The 21,457-nt window shown below is 30.3% G+C and overlaps 1 protein-coding gene across 4 annotated transcripts in view; it reads right to left on the bottom strand.

The window, feature by feature from the left end:
• The window catches only part of LOC131840758 (protein PALS1), a 123,018-nt gene that overhangs the window by 12,348 nt on the left and 89,213 nt on the right, over positions 1–21,457 (bottom strand). The gene's annotated exons all lie outside the window — the stretch shown is intronic.

The raw sequence follows: 21,457 nt of genomic DNA, 5'->3' as shown, positions 1-21,457 counted from the left end.
ACATTAAAACGACGGTATAGTGAACTTCATTCCAATTTAGGAATCATTGCGGTCAAGTATAAATGAGTAAAATGTAACAAAAAAATAAAATGAGTATTTTTTTAACTTTTTGAAAATAGATCTTATTATCAAATAACGTTGCTTGTGTACATGCGTACTGTATTTGTTCTGACAAGAGTAATATTGTCCAAAGCAACGTCGTACATGTATTCATATACGCAAAGCCGTCTCGGAATTTCCTCTACTGTAGGGCAACTTTAGTCTTTGAACAAGAAATTCCCTCTATTTCTCTTTTAAAATTCTAGCATTATAAATTTTACTGGTGAACATTTCTCAAATGAGATTTCGTACTACTTTTGCAGAAATTTTGCTTTGTTAAATTGCCACGGGATACATTCCCGACAAAATATAAGTAGAATAATATTCACACGATAATGGCGATATCAAATAGTAGAGAGGCAATCAACTGATTTACTTAAAATAATTAATTATGTTATGAGTAATATATAATTTATTTTATTTGTACTAAATATATTTTTAAGTATTCTTTCTGTGTTAACAATTTGGTTTTCAAATTTATTTATATACTAATTTATTTTCCAAGAAAACAAGCAGCATTCCTAAGATGTGTTAGTCATGTGACAAATTAGAATAAAAAAACAACATGGTAACCTCACAGTGTCATTTATTTAGAAAGTAAACAGAGTTGTAAACTATGTATAGGAGAAAACTGTTAGATAATTTAATAATATATTTGATCGAGAATAGAAAAATAATTGAATAAAATATTAAATTTTTTATACTCGACATTCGGATTCCAAGAAAATGCAGGCGACATCTAAAGTAACTACGTTTTATGAATAATTTCCTGTTGGATGCGGGGAACAGCGGTAAATTCCTATTTGGGGTAATGTGTCATTATAGAACTTCTGTGAAAGCAATTCTAGAAAATATAGAACAATTGTATTTTTTCTAATAGCTAAATTTGGTTTTCCTACATATAAATTTACTTTATTAAATATATATGTATATGTCTACCTACAAGCTGAATAGTTGCAGTGGTGTAAAGCTTTTGCTATAATGAGGTTCGATTCTCGTTTAGAACATACTAAAGTTACGGAGCAGGTTTGCATACAAGCATTACTACTTGTTCAACAAGTGCTTCATTAGCCAAGGAAATACCGTGCAAGTACACAAAGTTTGCTATCAATCAGTAATATCTCAGTATACTGTAACATTTTAATACGGTACCACAAATATAATAAATTATTTTTCATACACATTCAATATTCAAAACATCTAGTAAGTAATTTAATATTAAACTAATAAATCTTAACTTCTAACGGTAATAAATCAATTCAGAATATCTACAATTATATAAATAGACTTTTTTTATTCATTTCCAAAATATAATAAATTAGATATACGACACAAAACATAACTGCGTATTGTCCGTAAGTAGGTTAGTTGTAATTCATGGCGAGAATCTGTTCAATTTCATCTCTATAACACGGCCAGTGATCTCTAATCCAGAATATTCAGTGCATTTCGTACTCAACGGTCCGGATATCATGACGTTTTTATGCTTTTGTTTATGCCTCGGCCAAATGACGTTTTCATACTCTAATCGAGAGCGGAGAGAGAGAATTAAATATGCTGCTCAATCTTTTGTGTAGCCATTAAAGTGACGTCAATAAAATTTATGCAATTTTCATTAATAAATGGAACGCGACATGACGTTACGCAGCTTCTGTCACGTGAACCTGTAAAGTATACTATTATTTATATCACAAATATGCATACAATACAAATTTATATCGTAACTGCAGGTACTTTGCGTGCAGTAATTGCTCATAAATTAGGTGCTGTTGCATAATGCGGCGTAAATTTTAATTACTGAACGATCGATGTCCTTTATTATGGTTAAATAAAGTTTAGACTATAGGTAAAAATAGTATAACAGTTGGTATTTTAACGCTGGAACGGGTTTTATTACTAATTATTTATGTTCCATCAAGATAGGTAGGGCAAGTAAATTTATAATAAATTCATCAAGTTTTAATTCAATCATATAATACGCAATCATGTCACATATGTATGTAATCTATACAAATGATATTCGTTCACTAGTAATATCGATGGATATTTTTCAATTGATTTTTGTTATTTAAATACGTACACGTATCTGCAGAATATTAGCAGTAGTCGTAATTTTCAAATTTTGTTTTCTTTTATTTAAGATTATATTTTATTTTATAGTATGCTAGACTTATATTAATACCATAGATATACATAATTATTGTATACTTGGTTAAGCAAACATAAATCTTGCGAATAATTTTTATTTTATGTAAATGTGTATTATATAATTTAAAATTTACTGTGTTCCTCTTCGAGTACATAAATAAAATTAAGCTTTTACTATGAATTTATTTTACGATCCCTCTCAGTCATTCAGAGGTTGACTGGAAGAAATCCCAATGAACTCATTCGTTACTTAAGAAGATATTATTTTATCTTAAGCTTTTTTATATTGTAGCTATATTTATGTAGGTGTAATATAAACACAAACAACACTAATAGAATATAGTATATATACACATTATACATATATGTACACGAAGAGATTACTTTTTATAGAGGTGTATAAACGTTTTCTTATGATAAGATAGTATTCATATGCATAAAATATAATTTTGTAAATATAAATTTGTAACTACACAGACCGGATGCGCAAGTAATTCAGTAATTTGGCATCTTATTAACATTTCTCACATTCGTTCTTTTAGTAAATAAAAATTTACGTTAGCTATTGTGCATTACATACAATATATGGCAAGATCCATCTTCCTTTAGTAGCAATAATATAATACATATACTTAAAAAAAAGCTTTTAATTAAGATATTTGTGATAATTTTCTACGGAGTTAAAAAAATACCCTTGTAAAAACTGAAAATAAAACAATTTTATATAGATATTTAATTTTATTCATCATTAGAAAATCTGGGAGAAAATCAATTAATTTATATAATGGAATTGGTATTAGTTCATGATATTGAACTTTATCTCATTCTCATGTCAAGTCTCATTTAAGGAAAATCATCTTAAATCAACGAACATGTTGATTAACGATGACTTGAAACATCAACTATACTAAAAAAATGAAATTTTACATTGTGGTTTTTATACAGGTACATATTCTTCTTTTATATAAACGAGAAAGAGAGACAAAACAACATTAGTTACTCAGGTGGTTCTCCTATCTGAACCACGCCTAGTTAAACAATACGAAAACCTTAGTATCTATAAATCGCATATAACTGCCTACATTTCCATGAGAAGTAGTTGCCTACACACTACCTACGCCCTAAATACAGTTACTTTCTATAAAAACAAATCAACGTGTAGTATTACAAAACGATACTCACCGAGTAGGCCTTAATTCTTTCTGGGTCGACGTCATGTTGCGAACGAGTCTGCGCGCGAGGCGATGACGACACCATGATCTATGGATCACGATCTATACAGCCGTATTGTATAGTCTAACGGTTTATGCAGCACGTACGAATGCAGTGCGCCATTCCAAATGTCATTACATTCACAAATGTTTTATAAATATTTTTAATTTCTTCTTAGATGCACTTGCACACAATATTATCATCATTATTTTCATTTACACATCTCTATCTAAAATACAGTAATAAAATAACAAATGGCTGCATTGTGGTGTTACCATAATAAAGTAGATAATATAATATGATAAGAGTTATTCTAATTTAATTAAAGGTAATTAAATTGCAGTGTTCATACACTCCTACGCGTGTTAAAGTACATTTGTGTGAAGGCCAATTAACGCAACTTTATAAAATATTTAATATTAACAACAATACATATTATTCTGACAACATTGGAATCCGTATATTATCTACATTGAATACTAGTATATGTTACCTTGACAATTACTTATCTTTATCGTCTGTGCCTATTGTATTCATAGTTTTAGAACTAAACTATTCAATTCTAATCAAGGTTTACCAAATATAAAAATTTAATTATATGGCGTATGTTTTAAAAACTTTCAAATTGCACGCAGCCATGGGTAATAGAAATGGGTAATAGAAAAAGCGCACTGTTACCCCCAAGAAATGTAATGTCTATCTCAGGTTAAATAATGAGCTAAATTAATATTCTTAAAGTTTTTCTTAAGGTTTTCATAAAGATACAATCCACATCGAAATGTAGAGAATACAATCAGGTAGGTAAATGCTTTATATTCACCTTAATGCGTACATTAAGGTGAATATAAAGCATTTACCTATACCTATTTATACATTACAATTAAGTCATTAAAGTTATATGAAAGAAAACTGTACGGACTGTAACGCAAGAGGTTTAATAATAATGTAGCGACAGTATTTATAAAACTGAATAACATTCACAATGCATCGTAGACTGAAAAATGAAAATAGTTTTTCAACTTTCAGCGTTCAAATCAATTCTGTAACTACGATGAAAGGTTTAAAATTCATTTTCATATTCAACTCGTGTCCATTGTGAAAAGTTATTCAGTTCCAGTTGAATACTATCGCAAAAGTTTGTTGAATTAAGTCAAACAATATGTGTATCATGTCAATGAAACAGATTTTATACTCGCATAAAGAATTCTGTAATGAAACGTTTTCACAGACTAAAATAAATATACTGAATCAAACGAAGCTTTACTTTCATAAATTTTTATACATTGTCTCGAATATAATGGAAGCTTCAGTCGCTCTGCTTCACAATACAATTGTTCAGTCAGGATATTGAATTTGAGGTTCGAAGTCTAATAAAGATCAATAGAAACCCGGAGTTCGCATATTGCCATATTCGAGAGTTGCATATTCCATTCACAAGTACGATGCAGATTAGTATATTTTTTCCAGCAATATTTGCTGTTTTATATAAATTCAGCGAGCCATTTTTAGAGTGGCCGGAACTAATTTAATTTATACCCCAATATTAAATAGCTCTGCGAAATATATTTTACCCTATACCACTCTGAATCGGGAAGTGCTTAAGCCTCAAGCTATTACTATAATGTTGGAGAAATACATTTATGACGCATAGATGAAAAGGTATAGGCAGCATAAAAAAAACATCTTTTGCACTCCATCTATGCCTGGTAATATCCGTAACGTAATGTTACAATAGTTTAAAATCCAAGCCCACATACAAAGTTACAAGTGACTTTGTCTTTTTTTTTAATAATTATGATCATATGTCTTGTCTACACTGTAACTTGACATTAAATATTACTATCTGCCGTTTAGTCATGAAAAACTAACAAATATGACAGGCACACTTTCGCATTTATATTAGTATGAATTTACTTACTATTACATGAGGGAGAAAAACTTATAAAAATAATATAATTCTCAAAATAAACTACCATTTCTTAATTCAATACTGTTCTTTTCTTAAAAAATTAAAATGAACACTATGAAAAGAGTCCCCGCTTGTTACGTATTTATTTTGCTCAAATTTCTTGGAAGACCGCTCATTAAATGTGAAGGAAACTTTATATAATTTGGGTGTTTTTATAAAAGTTTTTAGGATAATTAGTATAAAATACACGTCAGTCAAAGAACTGCTAACCTATGTATAATGAATAGTGATAGAGATAAATACATTATTACATTTTCAGATTGTATTATACAGTGATGACAATATTGATTAGTGAATTTGAAATTCGTGAATTCCACAGTGGTTTAGCGGTTTACATAGTGTGCTAACTAAGGCAGGGTTACCATACTTGCCAATGGTCATGGGTTAGATCCAGCACAATGGATATGAAACATCCATTGTGCTGGACACTGTCACACCCATGACCAATGTACTCAAAATTCACTCGCGTATAGATCAATAATGTTGAAATAAGAAAAAAACGGTTATCAAGCGAGATAAAAGTTATCTGAAGTGCGGATAACTCGCTATCAAAAATAAGATAATGATCATCAGCTGCATTACATTCATATATTATGTAAGCACGATATAAATTTATATATTATTGCAGGCAAAATACAATACCTTAAAACACTTGTAAGTTATTCAGAAAATTTAATTTCAACAGAGTAGCTACAAATAACCGGGGAATTTTCCTTTCTCACATTAATATAATATTCATTATATGAGAAATAGTAATACGTTTTGGCGTCTACGTAGATAGACCCTTTTGTTAAACATTATAATCGGACCTATGATTTTATATTCATTAGAAAACTCACTTCAGAAGTGAGAATATTACCCAAATTGTAAAATTTAAACTGAGAATAAGTAATTTTGTCCGCTAGAATAATATCTGAGGACGATTCACACGGCGCCATCTAGTACCAAACTAACCTTATTTTATTTATACTAGACAACCGACATAAATACATTTTTTTAATAGACATATTTTTAAAAATAGATACAGTCATACTCATAAATACAAATATTCGTACCGTGTGAGGAATCGGACTCGCGACCATTGAAATAAGGCGATGTGCTAAACCAAACCACCGAAGCCGTGAATGGCAACACCTGAAGTGTATGACGAGAGCACATGATGACGTGATATCCATGGCACTGTTAATATACACGTGCAATGGTTGCCATTTATCGTTAGATGAACACTCAGCATATTTCAGATTCCATACAAAAAAATACAATCATTAAAAAGTAACCTTCGATACAACTTTATTAATGGAACTGTGTTCAGTATCTATCGCTATAAAACTATGTAATAATGCAATCGCAAAGTTGAATCGATACAATGCATTGACATACTTTGTGAAAATCGTTTTACAATGGTAAACATGGACATTATGTTCCCAACTTGTACTGGAAACACAATAAATCGAAGACAAATAAGCCTCCACCAGTCATTACAATGTATTATTAATACGAAAATGATTAAATTTTATACTCACGAAAATATCTGATTTATATAATAGTTGTTTTCTAATTTTATGGGCTTATCGACTTAATTCTACGAATTTCTTTTCTTTTATATAATTCATAAAATCTTGTTTTTAACAAAGCTACCTACACTTTTCTTCTAATTTCACTTCAAGGGCAATTTAAAGATTAATCGGAGAAAATAGATCAATTAGTCTAAACACGAGTAGATAGTTAATTAACAAAATATAAAAAATATTTTAAATTTCTATACAGTTGTTTTAAACGTATACTTAACTGTATATTTCCTATGTGTTTTTTAATGAACTTCAACATATTCCAGTAACAGGACATAATACGCTCGTATCTACTTATAACAAAATACAGACAAGATACGAGAACCCAAAGACATTCACAATGTAACATAGAACAATGTCGTCATATCACCTGTCGACTTTGTTAAGCATAACATATTTAAACTTTAAACAATTCACAATTACCTCATCACCATCTTCCAGTCTCCGACACAAGCAGAATTGTTTCAGTCTCTCTACCGACGTACAACATTTCGTCGTATCTAACAAATACGCATTCAATGTTTGTATTATTTTACCCATGTTTTCACTTATAACATTTTTATTACACTAAATTAGAGAAGCAGACAATCATTTTATAACACTAAATATTTAGTATTTTGGAGGTATTATCGTATCGATTTCCCTTTGTTTGGTGATAATGCGTGTGTGCGACGGGAAAAATGCGCGAGCACTGCTGTTATCAGAGGCTGGCTGGCTATCTGCAGTTTGTCACGGTAGATATTGTTACGATGTTGTGATGACGATAACGCCAGTACAGTCCACTCTGCTAACTCCTAACTCCTTGATAAACATTCCATCAAATTTACCGAAAGAAACCTTAAGAATGCTATGGTAGAGTAAAATATGGCTTTAGAGTTCACTGACTGGATCAGGAATTCTATCTAATACTGTTAAACGCGAAAGTGCATTTTTTGTTCTTTCACGTTAAAAGAGAGCACCGGATTTACATAGATATAGCTGGAGGGATGTAGAGATTTTTCTCGCGGCAAAATATTCCATTTCGTCGGGTAAAAGAACTAAGTGAGGGAGGGCGCGAAAAGTAGTAGCACAGAAATACATTTCTGATAAATGATTACATATGTAAACAGAAATTCTCAGGAGCACACGAATTATAATATCTTTTGATATAACTATACTAAAATAATTAGATACTATCGAGTGCAAATATTTCGCGATAAGTTACGATAACAGAAACGTATAAAACATATCAGATATGAATCATTTTGATAAAATGCGCGAATTCCATTGGATATATTCCATACATATTGGTATTCACTTATTTACTTAAATTTTCACGCAAACATCCCGTCGCAATAGGATAGAAAAATGGTATTAGTGTACTAAAAGGCGGTAATAAAAAAAAATTCTAGTAAAACAAAATGTCAGTTTTAATAAGATGATCTTAGTTCTAACAATCCGATAATCTAGTATAAAAGGATTATTTGCGACAAAACTATAAAAAAGATTCCTATAATCGTGGATTACATATCTATACATATAAATAAAATTGGAGTATCCGTTTGTAACATTGAAATAACGATTTTTACTACATGCATATGAATATAAATAACACCGAAATAACATTTTTTACAATTTTTGTTTGTCTGTCTGTCTATTTGTTCCGACTAATCTCTGAAATGGCTGTACCGATTTTGACGGGATAGTTTTTGGCAGGTAGCTGATGTAATAAGGAGTAACTTAGGCTACTTTTATTTTAGAAAAATAATGGTAAATTCCACACGGATCAAATTACGAGTACAGCTAGTATTCTAATAAATTTGAGACTTCGCCTGCTTTCTTTCGCAGACGTGAACAATGATATATGAGTACACCGTATACTAAAATTAAAGGAAAACAATCTGACATAGAGCTGTAAATAATCGTAGGATATGTTGAAATACAGGATTCCGTGTCTTCCACAAGGTAAACAGCAAGCGTAAAATAATAATAATAATTTTTATTACAGCATTTTACTAACATTAGATTTAAAATATGTTAATTACTAACACATGGGCCATTGATGCTATAATAAACACATTTATTTATTTAATAAACTACAAAACCTGATTGTAGCACAAAATGTTTAAAATTTTAAAAAGTAATATCCATTTTCTAATAACGATACATTAAAAAGTTACTAAAACATTTGAAGCATACAATGAACAATGAAATATGTAATTGAATCTATACATAGTAGGTACTAAACGGCTATAAACTAGTTAGGTATAAATAGCATAATAGCAGGTGATAGTGCCATATGCCGATTAACATAAGCGCAGATATCCAACCAGAGTTGTATTATGCCTTGACATGGCAATGTTAGCATTGTTCACATCTGCTTGTTTATTAAGTAGGTTATCTCTATGGCATACAAACAAACTACTTACAGTCAAGTGAAAACAAGAAACGTCATTGACAACAACGATCGAACATGCACATAACGTAATTATTTCTCATAAATCACGATCAGATCCACCGATATCAATTTGAACCACTTTTATTTCTTTTTCAGGTTTTCTACCTAGAACTTCCTATGAGTTGGGTATTATACCTGTTTGTCAATATTCTTTTACTACTTTTAAAATGACTATATAAGTTTTAGGATCAATTTCAGTTGTAAAAGAAATGTCATACGTTTGTATGAGAACAAATGAAGTATACTGTCTACGAAATAAGCCAAATTGAAGTCGACAGAAACAGCCCCGATTCATGAAACGAGTTATGATAGATTGGGGGATAAGATATGAAGGAGGGTTTAAAATACGCTGAGATACTCGTATCTATCCCGGCCAACTCTGATTCGACAGTATATTGAGAAAGTAAAATAGGAATTTTAAACCGCCATTACAACATGGTTGTACGCCTATTTAAAAGTGGTTGACCATGACAAATGTTACGGAAAAATTATTTAAAAAATAATCAAGTTCAAGGTCAATGTATTTTCAGAGGATAACAAACATAGTTAGTAGATACTAAGTTTCAAAGAATTTGTAAATAATTTATTTCGTTCCTTCCAACTAAAACGTGGTAATAATTTATTGGGAATTTATTTACGGTTTTAGATATACAGAGTTTCTCTTACTGCTAAGTGATTAATCAACATTATACCATTATATACGTATACACTGAAGGTACACAATTGTAAACAAATCTTATATTATTTCAATTCCCATAAGAACTGTATAAATGTATATATATACATACAGTAGGTATATACCAATAGTATATACCTACTACATTTATACATAACCATACCAATAGTACCGAAAGTTAAATAATAATATTACTTGACAAATTGAAAAAGTATAAATGGTATTATAATTTTTAATCTTCTTTTTAAGGATTAAACCTTCATTATAAATATTGCTATTTACTCTTTAAGACTGGTGAACCAACTGATTGATCAACTATTTAATTCTAAATATATATAGGTGCTAAGGACTATTTCTTCAAGAAACAAGAGTAGACATTAAGGGACATAAATAATCATGTGGGTAAGTAGTTTAAGGTCCACATTTTACGGTTCCACCGACGTTAGCTATATTTCACGGTTAACCTCACTAAATTGTGTAATTGGTGGTTTTATTATGAGCGTCGAAACATATCTAGATGTTACTTGTACTGCAGCGAATGTCTATTGACTTTATTATATAGATTTACGTACGCAATTCTAATAACTTATTTTACAATTGACTTTGCAAATGTTGGCACTTTATTGTGTTTTCCTTAAATGACTTTATGATACTTAATTATATTTTCAAATGTACATGATAGTCTTTATTGGTTGTGTGTAGTAGTAGTAAAAGCTCTTTTTAGTTTCGAGCTAGATGGCGCCCTGTGAATTGTACTTTATACACATGAAGTTTAAAAAATCAATTCCAAGCTTCGAGAACAAAAATATACATTATTTAATAACATGTCATCTAAATCCTAAAAATGCTGCAGCAATTTACTTATACTAAATATATTTTATATATAAATATTTTAAATATCTTTATTGTATTCTGATATACAGTATCAATTTAAGATAATGTGAGCAGAGGTGGTATTTAATTATTTTGACAATATTGCCCTGCAAATATTAATAATGAAATTATTTCCTCGTATATCCAGCCTCGCAAAATGCGAGAAATGTGGAGGAATTAAAAGATGTACAGACTGAGGCCGTTGGGTTGTCACTGCCTAACCCCTATGGAACATCGCGTTAAGATTATACGAAAAGACCCTTACATTATATTGAAAATCAAACGATATTATTACTGTAACAAATAAATAACTCTGTTCTGAAAGCAGTCCTCGAAATTGAGCAGTAAATGAATTTTATTTATGAATTGGTCGCAACAAGATATTTCCAAACGCCTTCCCGAGGGACTCCCATATCCTGATGTTTTCCTTTCTCCAAACATTTTCTTTTATTGCAGATATTACTAACGTAATATTTTATCAGTTTTTTGTGTACAGTAATGTACATTTATAACTCAGAAAGGAGTCAGGTAATTACCTATATCAACCCTTTTTACATATATTACGGTTTCTTTTCAAATTTATCGTATTTACTTGACATCAAAAAGTTTATGTCATGTATAAACATGACATAAACTTTTTGACGTTAAAATATATAAATTTGTATACAATAATGGTACCCTACTTGTATAAGAATACCAAAAATGATCCAAAGAACCCTTTCAGGGTCTACTATTTGGTCTACTGTCTAACTTTATATTTACAGAAAGTGGCCTATCAATTTACGTATATTTTTATAAATATCTAAGTAAATTCTAAATGTAATTTGCGCCCACATATAATATGCTGTATGTAAAATACAATACTAATATCTATCTAATAAAAATACTTTTTAATTACCTATAATACTTATTTAATATTAGGCATTAAGTAAAAATGTATGAATAGGACAAGAAGTAGGAAAAATATTTTTTGTATTGTAAAATAACTAAATAGCTATTATGTCATTTGTGGTAAAGTTTCCAAATATTTTAATACCATATTTATAGAATAGAATGTGTAAAATTTTGCCTCCCACGCTTCTAATTTAATTAACAGGTCATAATTTATTTAATACACAAATTCAAATTAATTTTGCCCCAGAAACGGGAATCCTAAAGCTCGAAAGCTCCTTTGAGGATATTTATCTTCAACTTTTTGTACAGCTTGGGAATTTAATTTTAATTTGTAACGTACTGCTATTTTTTTCATGTACTTAACCTAAAGAGGAAATTGACCAATGTATAACAAAACTGGAAGTTATTTCATTGAAAAAATATCAACAAGTGAGCTATATGATAAAAATATATAAATGCCTATATAAAGCCTAAAATAAATCGAACATAGGCATACGAAACGTAAAATAATACCTATTTCTGTTTGACTACAAGACAGATAAAAAAATAATAATTTGTAATACGATAAAGTATAAGTATTTATAGAAATAAATTTAAAAGAGACTGTTTGTTGACATTTAATGTGTAGATAGATTTAAGAGTCACTGCTGAAAGTCGGTGTGTAGCATAATGACGCTCAAAATTTACAATTTAGAAGATATCCCGGTTATCTCCAGCATTTTCTTATATCGTATAATGAAGTCAACGGTAAAATACCTAGTACAAGAATATACAGGCTGGAATTCAACCGAATGTTCGCCATCCGTTTTTACGATCCAACTTGGAATATTTTCTCGCAGTTTCTCATTCACGCTCGTTACTATCTAAAGAAGCTAAAATTATCACCGCTTCTTTGACTTTGTCAAATTCTTTGGAGAGGTAAGGGTTACTTCAATGTGGGCGATACCTTTAGCTTCGAATTAATTCTTGCCAAGTATTATTCGAACCTAAGGATCAACTATTTTCGTGGTAAAGTAATATGTTTTTATGTAGCTGGAATGGTAAAAAAGCTGGTAAGTGACTATTTCGCTATAAATAAAGAGCGCCACAGACGTGACGCTATCATGTGACGTCCGAAGTACCTCTCGCGTGTTGCCATTTTGAAATAAGTCCGTCACCTACCCTGTACCTACTTTCACTTCCATATCTCGCCCTCTATCGAAATAAGTAAGATGGACCCACGCAGACGATATATCGTACCTACAGATAGTATATCGTACTCATACAAATCAAAACACAATTATAAATTCTGATACCCGATGTCATGTTCCGTTGATCATCTAATTCTTGTATATGTGTTGAATTTCGAAACGCTTTTTACGTTGCCAGATTACTGTTACTAATAGACTTAGGGAGGTCCATCAATATATTTACTATAACCAGCCTTTACTTATTTATTTTTATTCTTATTAGTAGAAAATAAACACTAGTATTAAAAATATTATATTTTTGCTGACGTTTATAAATTGAATTTTAGTGGGCAGTAAATTTGATTACGGTGGCCAATTAATTTGTGTCCATTTTATTACTAGTAGAAAAGAAACATTGAATTTTAAATTAAATATTTTATATATATATATTTTATGAACTGTCCACGTTTTAGCTATGACAAGTAATTTCTTGTATTTTATTATCTTCAAACATAATAATGATTAGGTAAACAATTTCATATAGATACATCGTACAATCTTTGCAAATGATATTCTCTGGCACAGCCTGTAAGATAATAAATATAAAATTTCATTCCGCACAGTTTAAGAATATTAAACTCCCATAGAGAAACGACTGAGTTTTAATGAAGAATAATGTGACAGGGCTAATAAAACGATCCTACAGATATACTGATTCAATAAATTATCTTATTCTTATATCTTTTTGAGCACAAGGGAATTACGAGTAAAATGTATACATGTTGAAAACTCTCTAGAATACTTTATGTAACAGAATTCAGAATAATTCAAAATTCAAGTTCAATTGTAGTCTTTAACAATAAGTAGGGATAACGTTTAAAATAGATCGACAGATAAGTTCAGTGAATTTTCAAATAGACCAATCTTAGTGGTTTCCGCTTCGTAAATCCATTATCTTCATTACTCTGTGGTTGTATAGCTCATCTTATGCAATAGTTACTAAGTCGGTTGTTGGTTGTATATTTATTATTCACGATACATTAGCACACGTTTATAGAATGCGCGGGGTAGACAGACCACAGTTGTTGATATAAGCTCGTGACTTGCTTACATTTTTGATAACATTTGTTTCATGGTGGATATTGTTCTACCATGCCATTGTTTCTGGTTGGATACAGTCTGGGTCCAGCTTGAGCCGAAATGATAAGCGAAATGCGAACATTTTGGGCCGCAGTTGTTTTTATACTCTTTGCATTATTTATTTTATTTACATAATATATGAGGACCTATATTGTGAAATTACAGGATACAGGGACACTTGAGTCCTCCAGAATGGTATTACATGAGGGTGTACACCATGATGACGATGATTCATATACAGGTGGCGACTGATATTTGTTATTATGTCATTAACCAGCTCATTTTCAATTCTAGTTAGGTTCATAAAAGTGTCAATAAGTATAAATCTCTTGACGCGGTCGCGAGGGTGGAGGGAAGACAGAAAAGGGGTGGCATTAGTGATATCTTTTTGTTTGTCTATTTATAGCACCATGGCAACAATATTAATTAATATATTTTTAACAACTGGTTTAATATGAATTTTAAGTACTTACTCGATGAATAATTCCTACAATGATGCTAATTATACCTACTTTAATTGTTTTTATATAATTATGGAATTATTACACATAGTACCTACATATAATATATCTACTGCGTATGAATACTTTTAATACAAATAGGTATAAAAACACAATTGTTGCATTGTTTCTAATTATATGTAAAATTTAATTAGAACAATCTATCTATTATATCTATCTTCATACCACAGCAATCAAAATTTGCAAATAGAAACAGTTATTTTAATATTTTCATCACTAAATCGAAATTATAATTGAATTATTATCAGTTATAACATGACTATGAATACAATACTTTGTATGGTACTCGGTTGAACCCGCGAGCATCGGACAGGAAGGTATTTAGCTAAACCGCTACCACCACCGTACCATATACCATACCATACCATACCACAAAGGTCGTGTAATCTTGTCATTTAAATTTGGAATTGTTTGTGTAATGCACTACACTATCTACTTTATTCACTATAGCGTGTGAATCATAAAAATATTCCTAAATTTTTCTAATTTCAAGGTATCGTAAAAACTTTATTAGTTGTTATGGTAAACAAATATTTTCCTGTCATCATTCCTTAAATTAAATACCGCCATAAAGCACCCCTGATTAACGACAGCCTTTGAACGACGGATGATTGGCTATTTCCAGCACGTCGACATTAATATTATATTTTGTATTAATAATAAGTCTTCCTTCAACATTGTTAGAATCTTAACTTTAAAACGTTCGAAAAGAGATTAGTATATTTCAAGCGGCTTAAGTTTGATAGTGGTTTTGGGCTTTGAATAATCAAACGTTCGTAATGGTATTTAAGATTCCGATTTGATTTAGTATCTATAAGAAAAACCACGTATTAGCAGTGTAACTATATCCACGTAATGCCAGTATATTTCTTTTAAAACCATACAATCGGGTTTTAAAAGAAATATACTCAATCAATATATTGAATTGGTGTTTAAAAACCATGTAGTTCTAAAGCTGCTAAGCAATAAAAAAATTACAAGTTATAATTTAAATAGATTAGTTATAAATAAAATTTATGATCTTTAAATTAATTATATCTTATTTTTAATGAAATAATATAGTGGTTATTATGATTTATTATTATTTTGTTATAACAAAATAACACATATCTTTAATTCTAGCCAGTGTGAAAAACGTTACGAGGTGGAATTTAAATAAAGAATAGAATTAGAAATACCTATATTATAAATATTTTAATATATGAAATTATAATTAAATTTCGAATTCTTTCTATCCTTATCTTGCAACCTGTTTTACAATAGCATGAAAGCAACAAAAGAGGTAGGGTGTGCATTGATAAAATGAATAGGGCTACTGACCAGCGTTAAAAATCGGTAGCCATGGTGACAATACAGCAGTCACGTACTTCCCACTTCCTGTTTAATGTATGTATTCAATAGATAGCAACCCAGGCATTGAATGTGCAAAAGTTTACACGAGAAAAATCTTAAATGTCTTATTAGACATATTTCATATAAATCACTTTATTTCCTGGAATTTATATTGTTAACATTGTTTAACATGCGTTTACAATTAAATGCATCTAGCAATGATCGATTGCATTTATAAATTGTAATAAGTGAAAATAAGGAGACTTATATTTAGTAATCCTTACTAATATCATAAATGCGAAAGTAACTCTGTCTGTCTGTCACGCTTTCATGCCAGAACTACTGAACCGATTTATATAAAATGTGGTATATAAATAGTGTAGACCCTGAGAAAAGACATAGGCTACTTTTGAATGTGAAAAAAGAAAAGTTGTATGGAAGTATCGTCATTTTTAAAGTCAGAGGCTAGAAACTTATTTTTAGGCTGTTGATTAAATATAATATCTATAAACATGACATTCAAAGTTTGTAAAAATATTACCTTTAGGGGGTTAAATGAAGTTAGAGGATGAAAATTTGTATGGATATTCCTCATTTTTGAAGCTAGAACTATGAAACGTTTTTCTTTGGATTTTTGGTTCACATTATTAGATATTTTTTCTTTATTTAGTCAAGGTAGCAACAAGTATGAAGTCGCCGTTACAGAAGATATATTTTTGTGTAAGGATATTTCATTACTTCATGTTGAAATCGAGTTTCTCTCTATAAATACACATATAAACATTTTAAAAAGATTCGCACATTTTATTAAAAAATATATTAAGGGGAAATCTTTATTCATGTGACAAGTTATTTGCATTACCGTATAAAAGCTGCTGAATTATCGCTACATGCGGGCATGTTATCCAAGTTACTTGGCAACATATATATGAAACATTTAGTACCCGGCTCAACAGACAACATTTTGAACTGTTATGTTCCCAATTTGTTTAATTCAATCATCTGAATACAGTGAATATTAAACGTTGAACCTTAAATATTATACGTTAGAAGTTTCTGTCAGCTGTGATTAAAAATTACTGTATGAAATGAAGATATTATATATTATAATTGAACAAATAGGATAATTGAAGATCAAAGGACGAAAGCAAATATGAGTATCTTTACTGTAGTAAATATTTCAACACTAATGTCAGATGTAAAACAAAAGAATAACTATAAAAAAAACTGCAAATATAACTGTAAATATGTATAAAATAGTTTCCATCAAAATGTATCTACTAATTTTGTTAATCGAATTTCATATAAAAATAGCTATTTTATTAATATATTTATTTATTTATCTGTGATATTAAAATCAGTGAAGTATAAAAATAAATTCAACGACATTATAAAAAACGCACAAAAGAATACCAATTCGACTGTTGTTTGTGATGGTCACCCTACGTCACACACACACACGCACACATGTACAGCACGCGCAACCTGTCATGTCAGTCAGAACTGTGACAAACCGGAAAAGCCGGCGTTTGTATTGCGGACGGCGCGGCGGCGTATCGAGACGTCATTATAGCTTAAATCACCGAGTCGAATCGAATGATGGTCACAATCAAGGGCGTTTCCGATGGTTGTTTCATGACAAAAGTCCTCGCGAGTAGGTAATAGCATTTATAAAGAAATCTGCGCGGTCATCGGCAATTAAGTGTAATTAATTTAATGAGTTTAATAGAGGTTGAATAGGCAGAAACGAAAGTCGTTAATATGTATAGTAAGAGTTTAGTGTCAGGCATTTATTTGTAAGAGTAAGTATCATCAAATTTCTTTTTTATAGTGTAGATCCAGAGCGTGCGTTGTTTTTAAGTGAAACTCTATTTTTAAGGAAATTACTCATAATTAAGTAGATAGTTCAGTAGTATTAAGAAATTATATTGGCACTTTTAGAGTAAAACCTTTAGTGGTTTAACTCTAAAAGAGCCAATATAATTTCTAACATAAAACGTAAAACAACTAATACCCACAAATTGAATAGTATTAATAATGAGGTTATATATCTATACGTTCCTCTGGAAGGCGATTGGAGTCGATGGGTTATGCTTTCGTAGTCATCTCTTTTTTACTGATACCTACCATGTTAGGGAATATCATTATACACAGGCGGGATCACCATTCAGTCATCATCAATATCCCTATAATAGGCAATATATATATATGGAGCATTATGGGCGAGGCTGTATGTAACCTAGATTTTGAGTGAATAAAATTCTATCACAATTGAACTCAATTGGTTGATGAAATTTATCTGCCCATCACCGAATGAATGAATGAAAAACTCTTTAATTGTTCCTTAGACAGAAAGAACAGAAAGAAATATACTGAATATAAAAACAACATAATTACAATACAAAGGTATCAATGCGCGGCCTTATCGCTAAATCGCGATTTCTTTCAAGCATCCTTAGGATGTGCGTAGAGGAGTAATTAGACGGTGTCTGGTCGAAAATATTTTGTCATTCCCGTATGTATAGATGATCCCGTATGTATTTTATTCAGATGAACTTCCAAACTACTATTTTAATCAGTACAATTAAAAATCTAAAAACACAAAACCTATAAATTTTAGTTCATGAAGCAAATTCAGGACGTCAAAATCTCAAGTTTCTATTCAGTGTTTGGGTAACGAGATATAATAGAGTGTGTAAAGTATTACATTACTTATTAGATTACCCTTACCCTAATTAAATATGATCATTTTAGCAAACAAACTAGGAATAGGGTTTATTCACAATTCTTTAGTACCACATTCATGGACATGTTTAATGATTGTTACTCAGGTGCTTTAGCATCCTCGTAATCCCTATTATAGATGGAAGGCTCAAATTACATTACAAGGGACCACAATATACTCAAGTTATTAAATAATTACAGATAAGCTTAACAAATGGTATCCAATTTATTTCGTTTTAGTAACTCAGCTGGAACTCATATTAATTATTAGAAAATTTCTACGCACACCCATTAAGGCATTACGGTTGCTGATTTACCTAATTATTACTTTTTAACAAAAATCCAATAGCATAATGCTGGAGGTCACTACTTTCTCCCTAAATTAATGTAAACAAGGAACCGTATTATTGTACAATTTCATTTGCTTGAAAACTGGTGCATGACGGTACATTTGACTTATTATGTAATGGACCTCCATGAATAAAGTTTTTTTTTTATTGATTAGGACGTTTTTCTAATACTACTGACAATAACATATATATTAGTGGTCTCCTCGGTGGTCTATCGGTTTAGCACACGGTTTACTTCTGAATGTCACGGGTTCGTTCCTCGCACTAGGAATTGTCCCAGATTCATATATTATTATTATTATAAAACAAAATTTAGATTTAGAATATCATATTATCCGAAGACAAAGTGTACAGGTTGATTATTGACATAATCCAATAGGAGTCACGGCGAAATTACATGAAATTGATGGCATTTTTTCGATGGTATTTGCCCTTTTATGACTTTGTAAAAGGTTTATTTCACATATTTATGGTTTATATACTTTTTCATATTTATTATTTACATTCATGTACGCATGACTGGAATCTAGAAAATAGAACCAATATAATAATATTGGTTCTATTTTCTAGATTTAGAAATAAAAAAAAACGGATCCACCAAAGTTAATCGCGCAATTGAGCTTGTCATTGAGCACGGAAAATTATAATAATAATAATCTCAGGATAATTCACACAGCGCCATCTAGACCCAAGTTAAGCTAGCTAAACCTTGTGTTATGAGTACTAGATAACTGATACATACATGTATATATATAATTCTCGCAAATGTAACTAAAGAACATGAATTTGTGCGCATAGTCGGACTCAAGAATTTAGCAAAATATTTGTCACATCATAAACTATCCAAGACAATCTCAAACTTCTATCAAAAGGAACATTTTAAACTACATTAAAGCAACTAAGTATTCGAAACATCCGCGCTCCACTCACGTCGAGCCATACAAAAAGGTACCAACGCAGAAATATCAAAGGTGGAATTCGTAGAATTACACGTAGTTATCTATGTGAATGTGGTTTATTTTAAAAGCAACATGACAATATTAGGTAGGGCACCTGTAAAGCGTATAGAACCGGTCTACAGCGACCTGACGCCGACTAACGGAGTAACAATTTCAAAATACGTTTTGAAACCATTTTAAATTGTATACTTGATATCATAATCACATAAAAGTAATATTCGCATTACATAAGAACAAGCATAATATTTAAAACATCGTTAAGAAGATTTAAGATCGTTTGTCACACATTACAATAAATTAATTTATGATAAAGGAAAAAACATCTCCCATGTAACTATGTACGCCACAAGCAAATAATTCTCTTCCGCGGGGCAGAAGAAAATCGATGTGGATTGAGCAAATTTAATTTCGATACATCACCTATGTGCTGTTCATACATTATTCATATATTATTTTAGACCGGGAAAACCAATTTTCTAACACACTAACAGGAAGACAATAAAATTATTAAGGACAAGTTAACTGCCTCTTTTTTTTAACTTTTGTTTAACAGTTTTTAACTCTTTTTTTTAACAGTTTTTGCTCTTGTACCGACTCCTTTAGCTTACTATTTACTTCTTTCTGTCGAGAACAGCTTCGTGGTGGACAATTTAACGAAAATACAGAAATGTTTAAGTTAACATTTTACTCTAGGGTCACCTATCCAATTGATGAGAGTACTCAACTCTCCTCGACCCAATTTGTCGACATCGAACAAATGAGTGCAGCCGAACTACGAATCCTTTATCTTCGAAGTTGCTAAAGATAGCAAGCTTGAATATAGGAAGTCGATAACGGATTATAATTAGTGAACAAGATATCTTAAGAAAAACGTTGAGCCTCAACACATATAAATACGCAATCTGATCATTTGCACATTGATTGATTAATTATAAAACCTATAAATAGCCTATTTTTATTAATTTAGAAATACTTAGTTATTTACTGGTAACAGTATTATTGATATTAATACCACAGATAATACTAATTTAGAAATAGATTGAGTGTTAAATAAATTGTAATATTTGATAAATCACTACTTGGAAAAAAAAGTATAAAGGGAAAAACATTAGTATTAGGAAAACATGGTTTATATTAAAAAGAATCTGTGAGAGGAACAATAAAGAATTTAGCATTTCATGTTATATTTAGTTAAAAACTCAAAAGACCGTATTATTTCGTAAGTGTTGCAAAAAATTATATGATTTAATTTTTATGTATAGCAGAAAAATATACTAGACTATACCGGTACAACAACAATATAAAAAGCAAAATTAGATACATTCATAGTCAATACATTTATATTACTTACACAAAATAGGTTTTAAAAATAACACCTCTATTACG

The sequence above is a fragment of the Achroia grisella genome, unplaced genomic scaffold (assembly GCF_030625045.1).
Source record: "Achroia grisella isolate CSIRO2021 unplaced genomic scaffold, CSIRO_AGI_Agris_v1 utg1063, whole genome shotgun sequence".
NCBI classification, from domain to species: Eukaryota; Metazoa; Arthropoda; class Insecta; order Lepidoptera; family Pyralidae; genus Achroia; species Achroia grisella.
The sequence above is the reverse complement of the archived record's forward strand: the minus strand, read 5'-3'. Positions and strand labels throughout refer to the sequence as shown.